At 38.3% G+C, this 13,388-nt stretch overlaps 1 pseudogene; it reads left to right on the plus strand.

Moving 5' to 3' along the window:
- Positions 1–13,388, plus strand: part of LOC149145912 (CDPK-related kinase 3-like) — a 193,332-nt pseudogene that overhangs the window by 710 nt on the left and 179,234 nt on the right.

Raw genomic sequence — 13,388 nt, forward strand, 5'->3', positions numbered from 1 at the left:
GGTTCCAGGCACTGATGAAATCATTAAGAGAGGACGAATTGGTGTACCTCAAAGCTCAGTTTAAGCTCCTGCAACCTGATAATGATGCCAGGATTTCTCTAGAAAATTTTAAATCAGCTCTAATGAGAAATTCGACAGAGGCCATGAAAGAATCCAAGGTTCTAGATATACTAAATTTGATGGATCTGTCGCTAATTACAAAAATTGGTTTCAAACGGCAAAAGAGAAGGTGAAAGGTCAAAAGCCCAATTAAATGAAGAATACCCACGACAACTGAAAAATAGGAAATGATGGTCTATTTCTGACTTCGGTTACAATTTCAAGGGATTCGCACCTACAGATGTCACTTTTTCAGATCGGAGCAAAATGTAACGCTGCTCCTTTAGCTATGGATGGCTTTTCATCTTCATTTAGTAATGATTAAATCATCCCATATTCTGAATCGATATATTTTTTGATACAGAGTCTATTTATTGTATAGAAATTTTTTGAAAATGGTTTGAGTTCTGGCAAACAGTGGGAGAGCTGTGAAGGAAAACTTCACTGTACAGTTTTTTTGACAGGGATTTAATGAAAAGATACAGCTCTGACTCCTGAGATTCTTGTGGTGTGAATTCATCATTTGTTTTTTCCTTTGTTTCATATGTAACTTGTTATTTTTCCATTTCATTTCATAATCATTTATAAATGAATACTTTTAAGTGAGAAAGGCAGAATCCAGTTTGCTGCTCTGCCTAGTACATTTTTACAAATCACCTCAAATAGCCCACCTTATTTTAAGGGAAAGGGTAAAAAAGGTAAATTTAGCCCTTGAAATTAGGAGTTACAACCTTCCATTCGCCCATTTTTCAGAATAGGCTTTATTTAAGTGAATCCATTCGCCCATTTTCAAGAATAGGTTTTATTTAAGTGAATCCTATGGGCCAAATACCATATCTATAAAAGAGGTATGGTAAATTAATAAAAAAATAAATAAATGAGAGGTATGGTAAATAAATAAAACATTTTTTATATTTACTCCATAAGTCACCTTATATACATGCAAGGGTGTAAACAAATAAAAATATAAGTAAAGTGGAGGTATGGTAAATAAATAAAACGTCTTTTTATACTTACTCAAAAGGTATGGTAAATAAATAAAAATATAAATAAACTAGACGTATGGTAAATAAATAAAACCCCTTTTTATATTTAGTCCATAACCCTCATTCTATTTATGAAGGCTCAAGAAAGAGGTTTTATTTAAGTGAATCCTATGGGCCAAATACCATACTTGTAAAAGAGGTATGGTAAATTAATAAAAATATAAATAAATGAGAGGTATGGTAAACAAATAAAACATTTTTTTATATTTACTCCATAAGTCACCTTATATTTACGAACACTCAAAAAATGTTAGGTGAAACCTATGGGCAAAATACTATGGGACAAATACCATGGACTATATTGTTATTAATACCATGCAAAAAAACATTATTAACCCTAATATTAGTATTAATAAAAATAAAAATAGCACATGGTATTGGTCCATGGTATTCACCAAAATGGCACATGGTATTGACCCATGGTATTCACGTGGAATGTAGCCTATTTAAATGGGGGAATTAAACCAACATAGAAATACTATGGGACAAATACCATGGACTATATTGTTATTAATACCATGCAAAAAAACATTATTAACCCTAATATTAGTATTAATAAAAATAAAAATAGCACATGGTATTGGTCCATGGTATTCACCAAAATGGCACATGGTATTGACCCATGGTATTCACGTGGAATGTAGCCTATTTAAATGGGGGAATTAAACCAACATAGATCCATCTTTACTCTGGATCTACTAACCCCCGAGAGGTATCAAATATCGTGATATGAAAACTAGCATAGAGTGAAAAAATATTCGATCCCTCTCGGGGCTTGGTGGATCAAGAGTAAAAATGGATGTTGTAATTTAATGTATGTTAAACATTTTAGCTTGGTTAAAATAAAAATCAACTATTAATTTTATTAATTTTTATAAATTACTAATAGTAATTTTTAAGCTCCAGGTTTATGATAACCCATGGTATTGACCTATGGTAATACCAAGATCTTACAAGATCATATAATTGAGTAAAATATTCGCCATGCCTGGTGAGAGATTCGCCCATTTATTATACATATAAATTTGGGGGGGTTCTTAAAATTTTCCCTATGTTTTGTGGTTTTCTTCTGTTTGATAAGGATTCATCTATTGCCCTTGTCAACCTCTCAGCGTTCTTTTCATTCCATATAATGTCAAAATTGAATGCTAAATTTATCGCCTGTCTTGCCTCCTGAGATAATTTGTGTCTCGGATTTAATTTCCCTGCTCATGCTATTCTCGATCCCATGCTGCCCAGAAAACCCAATCATTTATCAAATTACCCCTTTCCTATCCATTTACTAGTCTAAAATAAGTTCCCATTTTTAGTCATCTCGCACCCGATTGCTCATTTTATCGAGATTGACTAGAGAGAGCCCTCTCCTGCCCTCGTAGGGCTAGCTACAAGGCTGAGCTTGGTTTGATGTTGCCTCGAGTTTTGCCTTCTTCAGCCTGAGGCAGATTTGAGCACTAACACACTCTTTCTTCTTGGTCATGTGCATGTTTGGGGTAGCCGATGAGGATATAGTATGTTGCCTATTCCCTTTTACTCTAATTGGTGAGGCCTCCACATGGTACTTTAGCTTGAGAACAGGATCGATCACCTCGTGGGTTGCCTTTCAACAGTTCCTTTCAGACAAGTATGGCGATGACAAAACCCCTGCGACCTTAGTTCTAGAACTATCCCATTTGAAAATGGAAACCAAAGAAAAGGTCAAGGATTTTAACATCCGGTTCAACACCTTGTTCAATAGAATCCCGGCTAACGCTAGACCTATTGAGGAGGTGACCATGTAATTCTACATCACTGCTCTCCCTGTACCTACTGCGATGTGGGTCAAAAGGAGTAACACGCAAACCTTACTGGGTGCTATCGATGAAGCAGTAAAAGTCAAGAATGAAATTATCAGTCTCACATCATGCCATCATACAACCGGAGAAAAGAAAGCCTCTCAAGCATCCAAGAAGAATAATGGGAGTGATAAAAAAGGGGCTGAAATCAAAGAAAAGGATACCACAGATGTAGAAGGTTTGCATCGGATCATTAAGAAGTTGACAAACACAGTCATCGATATGAAAAGGAATTCTGGAGAGAGTACAAGCGGGAGTCAAGGAAAGTATAACAACAGAAAATCTTTCAAACATTTCTATCATAAGAAGACAGAAGGTGGTCATGGTCCACTTGCACTACCTGCTCCACCCAATGAAGGGAATTTAAATACAGAAGAGCTGGCTCTTATCGGATCGCTCCTTAACCAAGAAGAACCTATAGTGGAGCTAGAGCCAAAACAAGAAAATGAGGAAGAATACAAAGTAGAAGAGCCCTTGGAAGAAGAATCTCAAATCAATGTACTGTGGGATTTCTACACAAATGAGAACGATGACAACGAAGGAGATAGTATGGCAAAAATACACACTAATGAAATCCATACACGAAGTAAAGGGCCACTCGTGGGCATGATGAATCCTGTAGATCAGACAAAGAAAGATGTTCACCCTTTGAAGGTATCCGCTCCCAAGGTTCCTGTTGAGAGGAATAAACCTAGTGGTGATTCCAAGAGTACGCCAGTCATGAGCTATCCTTAGAAAGAAAATGCATCTCCAAATGCAACGAAGGCGACTCACAATGGTAAAGTCCCACCTAAGAATGGAAAAACCGGTATGTTTACTCTGGCCTATCCTGTTTATAACATTGATTACAATATTGTGGATGATCTTAAGAAATCTCGAGCTAATATCACGTATTTTGATTTGTTAAAGTTAACGCAACAGATAGATCTGCTCTTAAAAGCTATGAATGAACAAAATTTCAAACATCCCACCATTCCAAGTAGCCAAACCCAAAAGTCGGTCTCCAGACCTATTAGTACTCCCAGTACAGCCAAAAATCCATTAGCCATGGAAGCCACCCTATCAAAAATGAATCGAAACTCCCAAGATGTCAATGCAGCGATGATATGAAGGAAATCAAAATCCATGACTCCCCCTTTCCTTATCACATTGGAAATATTCAACATGAACGTACATAATTGCTTGGTAGACTCAGGTGCCTCGTGCATTGTGATGCCTTACGTTGTTGCTAAAACACTTCATGCGATACCTGAGAAAACTGGAACTCGAATCATGCAATTAGACAGGACAAATGTGAAAGTAATTGGGTAATTGAAAGATGTATTGATTCGGATGACTACTAAACCACAGTACACACAAGTCATTAATATAATTGTAGTCAACATACCTGAGGCTTATGGAATGCTTCTTAGTAGGGATTGGTCAGCGAAACTGAATGGATACTTCTCAATTGATTGGTCCCATCTCTTGCTGCCTCAGAAGGGAAAAGGTGATATCCTGAGAGTTGATCAAGAAAGATACATGAAGTATGTAGTGACTAAGCTAGATGGTCCCAATGAACCTGTAATGTTTACAAACTCTATCCTTGGGAATTATAGCTCCAATGTTTGTGCCACAGAAACCTGTTTTGGAGAATTCCATACAGAAACAATTGAAGAAACTGCAATAAACACACAGTTGGAAGCTCTCCCTTGTAATCCAATTGATGAACCACCTTGTAATATAGTAGATGATAGAACTGGTTTCATAGGAAGAAATTCAATTGATGTAACACTAGACTCTATATTTTGGACACTCTATTTTGATGGCTCTAACTGTCTTGAAGGTGTAGGTGTTGGGAGCGTTCTCGTTGATCCACAAGGGAACCAACATCTGATGGCCAGCCGGTTGGAGTTCACGTGCACCAACAACATGACAGAATATGAAAGCTTTTTGCAGGGCCTGAAAAAGGCCATTGATATGAAGGTAAAAAATCTTAAAGTTTTCGATGACTCGCAGATAATTTTGGACCAGGTAAGGAAGAGGATACATTGCAATTCGCCACACCTGGTAAGGTACCAACATGAGGTATGGAACTTAATTGATAATTTTGATTCTTTTAATATCACATACATACCGCGAGGACAAAACAAAGATGCCAATCTGATGGCTAGTATGGCTGCAAAACTTTTGCCTGATTTTAGATTAAAGAAGAATAAATGTTATGTTGAATTGATCTTTAGACCATCCGTTCCTGATAACATCTCAAATTGGCAGGTGTTCAAAGATGACGAGCAAATCCTTGAGTTCTTTCATTGCGAGAAGACATTCAAGAATGCAATCATTGATGAAAAAGAGCACAACAGGCTTATAAATGAGAGGTAAGATGAGGAAAAGGATCAATCCAATATGATTCCCAAGTCAATTGTCAAGATGGAGCACTTGTATGACCTGCATGGTAAATTCAAGAAGCCGACTAACTGCAAAACGCATAGGTCATCCATGAAGTATGAATCGGTTAACCTTGGAACCAAAGTAGAGCCAAAAAATGTGAATTTGGGCTTGGGGTGCTCTCCACCAGAAAAGGTTGCATTTGTCAAGCTATTTAAAGAATACAAGGACATCTTTGCATGGACATATGGCGACCTAAAAACCTTTGATACCAGTGTTATGTAGCATGTAATTCCTCAGGAAAAGGAGGCTAAGCCCTACCAACAAAAGCTTCGCAAGATGCATCCAAGCCTAGAACCGTTGGTGAAGAAAGAATTAAACAAAATGCTGGATGCTAAAATCATTTTTTCGGTCAGACACACCCGCTGGGTAGCCAATCTCGTGCCAATAAGAAAGAAAAATGGAGACATCAGGCTATGTATCAATTTCAGAAACTTGAACAAAGCATCGCAGAAAGATAACTATCCTGTCCCTTCTATGGAACACATTCTTCAGTGCGTTTCTGGGTCTGAAATGTTGTCCCTATTAGATGGGTTTTCAGGATATAATCAAGTGTTGGTATCTAGTGGGGATCAACTAAAGACAACATTCAACACTAAATGGGGCACTTATGTTGGAAATAATACTGAGTGGGGGGGTGAATCAGTATTATCAAGTCAAATATTCCCTTTTTCAAATCCAGATAATATACACTACTTCAGTTAATTAAATCCGCGTATATACGCAACTATGTAGAAGGAAACCCGCGTATACAATGCAAACTTATAATTTACTTTATCTTTCAGATGTTGATTGTTAATCTGTGTATCAGAATTAAATAACCAGTACTTAGAAACAGTAAAACAGAGCAGAATACAATCACACACAAGAACACAAGATATAAGGTGGAAACCCAATGTGGGTGAAAACCACCTGCTGCAATTCGTCTCTATCTTCTTTTAATTAGAAACTTCTTTTTACAATGTACTGGTGCAGTCCTTTACCAGTACGTAGGCTGCAACCTGCAGAGAGCTACAACCCTCTCTCGTTCTCCAGCTTCTCTTGGAAGGGAGCTACAACCCCCTTAGCTCTTGTACTAGCCAAGATCCTAGTACGTAGGTGTTGGTCTACAGAAGGCTACAACCTTCTCTTTCTTCCAGGGACCACGTTTCATAAATTTTCAGACTGGATCCATGAACATCAATCAATCATCAAGAATTTCTGCATCAAACAATCTCCTTTTCACCAATTAGAACTGAATCAAGTAGATACTTCTCTAACAGCTATACCCAAAACACAGTAACAGTAACCACACACCAAATTCTGAACCCAGAACACTGCAGCAATAAACAGAAGCAGCTAGATCACAACTCAAAAGATATACGCTACTTCAATAACCTGAAACCTGCGTGCATACACTTCTGTGTTTGGAGAAACCTGCGTATACGCTGTTTTTATTCACTGAACCAGTGTGTATACGCGCCTTCGCTTCACTGAACCTACATACAGATCTATAAAAGATAATTCACTCTTTCAAATATTCAGACACTAATTAACCCAGATTATCAGATTTATAGATCAAGCATGCGCCACATATAACAGATCAAAATCATGCAAAGATATTATCATTCAAGCCTAAAGATTATGACCCATCAATAGAACTTATCCTTCTCTTTGCGCTAAGGTTCCTCCTTCATTCAGATCTAGATCTGCACCATAACCCCAATCACCAATATTTTAGATCTAGCACTTATTAGATATTCAATTCATTCAGATTATCCTTTGCCAAATGATCTCCTTCCTCTTTTATAGTCTTAGGCCTTTCACAATACCACGGTCCAAAACCATAATAAAACAATACCAAGGACCCAATACTTGGGATCAATACTTCTGACGAGATACCATGGTCCAAACCATAGGTTCAAATACCAAGGACTAACTACCACGGACCAAAAGTAAGTTCTCCAACATATATGTGCTTTTCCTTGCGTGAAAGTGCGTGTATACACATACACGCCTTTGTAACGTCTAACCCGCGTGTATACGCGTCTTCGTCTAGGTGAACCTGCATATATATCTTTTTCTTCATTCTGAGAGCCTGTACTAAGATTTGTCACCAAAGTGAGTTGCCATCAAGGACAACACCTGTGCCATAGCTCTAAATCAGTGCCATAATGCCAACAATCTCCCCCTTTGGACTTGATGGCAACCCCAAGATCCTCAAAGTCATTCTCCCCCTTTGTCATCAAGGGCAAAGGGTTGTGCTCCCCTTGAGTACATGCTGAAATTTCTGCCTTGCTGTGCTGACCATGCTCCTCCTGACTGTAGGCAAGATCTGCAAAAAGATGTTCTTCAAGAAGAACCATGACTTATACATCATAAAAGACCTTCCTATCACCAAAAGACTCAATACATACATCCATCACCCAACCAAGTGGGGATCATCCACCCAACCAGGTGGGGATACATAAGAAATTTACATATGACAACCAAGCACATTACATCTTCATCCCAGGCATAGTGGGGAAACAAAAATAGGCCATTACATGACCTTGACACCATAAAAGAGATACATGACATAGAGATGAAATATCTAGAGCAAGACTTATGAAAGTCACCAATAACTGATATCAGCAGCATCTGTCAATCACCATTCAGATCAGCAACCAAGATTTCCTTCTGTTCTCCCTCTGCCTTTGTTCCACCTGAAACCAACAATAGTTGAGACCTTGAACCAAAAGCTTCTAAGATGATGCCAACAATGTATCATTAGAAGTTTATCTGCTCCCCCTGAACCTGTGCCGGATGGTCTCTGTCAGACCCATATCAGAATATCTTCAACCAGAGCCTGTCCCTACTGATATCCATCAAACCTCCATATACGCGACTGTCTCTGCACAAACCGGCGTATGTACGTGGATCCTCCTCAGGAAACTCGCGTACACCCATTTTTCTCTGAAACAGACAAGTTTTAACAGCAAGATGATGCATCAACTACTCCCAGCTTCTATCTGAGGTATTCAAAAGTTTCCCTGGGCAGTGGTTTGGTGAGAATATCAGCAACTTGTTCCTTAGAAGGAACATACTCCAATTTGACCTTTTGTTCCAACACTTGTTCCCGGAGAAAGTGATACTTGATCGGTATGTGCTTGGTCTTTGAATGCATGACTGGGTTCTTTGAAATGCTGATTGCACTTGTATTATCACATAAGATGGAGATAGGTGGTGTACAAGTGATCTGAAAATCCTGCAAGGTTTGCATCATCCAAAGGAGTTGAGTGCAGCAAGATGCAACAGCCACATATTCCGCTTCAGCTGTAGATAAAGCAATCGAACTCTGTTTCTTGCTGAACCAAGATACTAATCTGGAACCCATAAAGAATGCACCACCACTTGTGCTCTTTCTGTCATCCATGCTTCCAGCCCAATTTGCATCTGTATAAGCATGAAGAGTGAGATCTGTATCTCTAGGATACCATAAGCCATAGTTTTGAGTTCCTTGAAGATACTTGAAAATTCTCTTCACTGCCTGAAGATGGGTTTCCTTAGGATTTGCTTGAAATCTTCCAACTATTCCCACTGCATGCATGATGTCTGGTCGAGTGCCTGTCAAATAAAGAAGACTTCCAATCATGGATCTATAGGTTGGTTGATGTACTGCAGCTGATTCATCATTTTCACTGAGGCTTCATCCTGTAACCATAGGGGTACATACTGGTTTTGCATCTTCCATACCATATTTCTTCAGGATCTACTTGAGATACTTGGTTTGAGACAAAAAGATACTGCCTTCATTTTGTTGGATTTGCAATCCAAGAAAATATGTCAGTTCTCCAAGCAAGGACATTTCGAATTCTTTCTGCATTACCAAGGCAAAGCTTTGACTCATAGCTTCTTCATTGTTGCCAAAGATAATATCATCTACATACACAACAAGTATTAGCAATTTCTCATTTTCAATTTTTATATAAAGATTGTTATCTGCTGATCCTTTTGAAAAACCTTGTTGATGAAGATATTTGTCCAAACGGTAGTACCAAGCCCTTGGAGCCTGTTTAAGACCATAGAGAGCCTTTTTTAGTCTGCATACAAGATTTGGATCATTCCCAAGAATGAAACCATCTGGTTGCTCAATGTACACTTCTTCTTCTAAGTCTCCATTCAGAAAGGTTGATTTCACGTCCATTTGAAATACTTTGAACTTCTGAAAGCTTGAGAGAGCAAGGAACATTCGGATGGCCTCAAGTCTAGCAACGGGAGCAAAAGTTTCTTCAAAGTCTATTCCTTCTTGTTGAGCATACCCTTTACAAACAAGTCTGGCCTTGTTTCTAATCACTTCCCCATTTTCATTCAACTTGTTTTTAAAGATCCATTTTGTCCCTATGACATTCTTATCTTTTGGTCTAGGAACCAACTCCCAAGTGTTATTCTTTTCGATCTGCTCAAGTTCTTCATCCATTTCCTTGACCCAGCATTCATCTTTGCATGCCTCTTTTACATTTTGTGGTTCAGTGGAGGAGAGCAATGCCAAATAGCTTGAGGCTTTTGCAATTGTTCTTCTTGTTTGTATACCTGCCTCTTTCTGCCCCAAAATTTGAGATTCTGGATGATTCTTCTGAACATACCTGGATGGAGTCTTCTCTTCTATCCATATCTGTTCCTCTGGTGTCTCTTGAGGTTCTTCTTCATCATCAGTCTGGTTTGAAGGATGGTCTTCATCCTCTTCAATATTTTCATAATTTACTTGCCTAGGAATGTTTCCTTCTTCATCAACCACTACATCAATGCTATCAACAATTCTTCCAAGTCTTTTATTGTAACACTTATATGCTTTGCTGTGGGGAGAATAACCAAGGAGAATGCCTTCATCTGCTCTAGGTTCAAATTTGCCAAGATGTTCATCATTATTCTTAATATAGCATTTGCTTCCAAAAATTTTGAAATGTTTTACCGAAGGAGTCTCACCATACCAGAGCTCATGAGGAGTTTGAGTGCTGTTCACCCGGACATTTGTTTTGTTGAGAATAACAACCGCAACAAATGCAGCTTCACCCCAGAAGGTTGCAGGAGTTCCAGACTCATCAAGCATAGCACAAGCCATTTGTTGAACTGTTCTGTTCATCCTTTCCACTACTCCATTTTGCTGAGGAGTCCTAGCTGTAGAGAATTCCCTTCTTATTCCATGTTCTTCACAAAAATCGAAAAATTCATTTGAGGTAAACTCCCCACCTCTATCAGACCTGAGGCACTTAATTTTGTGATCTGATTTGTTTTCAACCAAGGCTTTGAAAGATTTGAATTTTTTGAAGGCTTCGTCTTTGTGCTTCATAAGTCCTATCCAAACCATCCTGGAGAAGTCATCAATGAATAATATAAAGTATTCTTCTCCTCGAGGTGACCTTTTACTAGATGGACCACATACATCTGTATGGACTAGTTCAAGAGGCCTGCTAGCTGATCCTTCCTTCTCAGGGAAGTTAGTTCTGGTTTGCTTACCAAACTAACATGATTCACATATTGTATTGTCTAGAATTCTGATGTCTGGAAGACCACGAATTGCCTGGTATTTGCATGCTTTCCTTATCTGTGAAAAGCTTAGATGCCCCAACCTCCGGTGCCACAACTAGTGTTCATCATTCTTGCTCAAATAACATTGTTGTTGTCCTTCTTCAAATATGTATAAATTATTTGGAGTTTTTATGCCTTTGATCACTGTTTTCCCTGTATCAAGATCACGAACACTACATCCATTTGATAGAAATATTACCTCAGTTCCTTGATCACACATCTGACTGACACTTAGTAGATTATGCCTCAAGCCATCAACATACAAAGAATTTCCAGCTTTGACTTTTTCTTTCAACTGAACAGTGCCTTTTCCTTTTATGACTGCAGGGGTATCATTTCCAAAAGAAACTTTCTTTCCCTTTTCTAAAGCACTATATGATTGAAGCTTTTCTTTATCACCTGTCATATGCTTTGAACATCCACTGTCGATGTACCATTGATTTTCCTGTCCTTCTGCATATAAAGCTATCCCACATCTTTCTGGTTGCGGTTCCTTCATTCTCCATGTTCTGGCACTTGAGATTTGTTCCTTCTGAGTTGTCTTCCGAAACCTGCTCCTGCATTCAGAATCTTCATGACCGAAGTTATTACAAATAGAACATTCAATTTCATTTTCAAGGGCGGAAAAGTTGTTATAGGTCCTTTTCGTGATTCCAGTCATACTTCTTTGTTTTTGAGCTTCTCTAGTCATGATTGTTTTATAGGCAACACATTGAGCTGCTTTGTGCCCAAAGTTATGGTAAGAGAAACATTGGCCATTGAAGAAACTCCTGCGATTATCAAATCTACGAGCGAAATGATTGTAGTTTCTATTGTCATCCTTTCTTGAGGCAAATTGAGAAGATTTTACCTGTGGCTGGTTGTAGCTTTTGTTCATCCTTAAGGTGGATTGCCCCCGATTTACCTGGTAGTCTTTGTTTATTCTTGATGTAAATCGTCCCTGTTTTACCTGGTGATCTCCATTGGGCTTTTGCTCATTCCTCCTTGCTGCATCAAGATAAATTTTTGAGGTGGATGGTTTCTGCGCTTGAGATGCTTCTTCATTATATCCCAGACCTGTCTTGATTAGTGGGGAATGCTGCACATTGATAATCTCATCTAGAGTTTCAGATCCTTTAACAAATCTAAGATTAAGAGCTTTAGTTTTCTCAATCTCTTTTCTAAGTCCCACAATTTCACATTCCAATTTTTCATGATGTTTTTCCCTTTCAGCCAGTTGACATTGCAGAGAATCAATAATCACATTTTTCTCTTCTAAACAAATTTTGAGTTTAGAAATCTCTTCATAAAGACCTTCTTCATCTATAACATCCATGTAATCATCATCTTCAAAAGCCATTAAAAGTTTATAATTATTACCTCATTCATCTTCGTCACTATTTGAAAGTCCATCACTATCTTCATGAGTGTAATAGCTTTTCTTATTTGCATTTTGTTTCTTGTTCCATCTAACAAGTTCCTTCCCCTTGTCAATCTTATGCTTATGAGGACATTTGGCAGCATAATGACCGACTCTTCCACAAGCAAAGCATTTGAAAGGTAACTTACCTCGGAATAGTCCAGCACCCCGTTGAAGGTTTTTGACAAAATTTGATTCTTCTTCTTCTTCTGACATGTGTCCTGACTCATAGTAATCTCCTTTGCCTGAAGCCTTGAAGGTAGCTTCTCTCCTATCTGATGGTCCTAATTTCCTTATTTCATAAGCAGTCAGAATTTCGTGCAGCTGTATGGTAAGGTTTCGTAGATTCTCCTTTTCTTCTATTGCAGGAACTTTAGATTCAAACCTAGGGGACAAAGATCTTAGAACCTTTTCAACCACAACAACCTCTTTTATTTCTTCACCCAAAATTTTCATACAATTAACAATCTCATCTACACGAAGGAAATAGTTAGCCACACTTTCATCATTGTGCATTCTGAGATTTTCATACTGAATTCTGAGGGTTTGAAGTTTTGCTCGTTTTACCTATTCATCTCCTTCATAGCTCAGAAAAATCTTGTCCCATATTTCTTTTGCGGATTTATACTGCATAACCTTCACGAATTTTGATTGAGATAGACATCCTAATAAAGTATTGACAGCCTTTGCATTTGTTTCATATTTCTTCTTCTCAGCCGGATCTGTAGGAGTTGCTGATGGAAAAGTGTACCCTGTATCTATGATATCCCAGACTTCTGTACCAAGAGATTGCAGATAGGTTGTGACTCTTACCTTCCAATAGACGAAGTTGGTCCCATCAAAAATTGGTGGCCTGATTGATGCTTCTCTCTCGTAGTTGCTCATGATGATGGATCTTCCTTCAAGCGATCAAGCTTCTTCAGAAGGACCTGCTCTAATACCAATTGTTGGAAATAATACTGAGAGGGGGGTGAATCAGTATTATCAAGTCAAATATTCCCTTTTTCAAATCCAGATAATATACGCTACTTCAGT

This window comes from Pinus tabuliformis, chromosome X, assembly GCF_031772625.1.
Source record: "Pinus tabuliformis cultivar Carrire ecotype Pingquan chromosome X, CPIR1, whole genome shotgun sequence".
In the NCBI taxonomy this organism is placed as follows: domain Eukaryota; kingdom Viridiplantae; phylum Streptophyta; class Pinopsida; order Pinales; family Pinaceae; genus Pinus; species Pinus tabuliformis.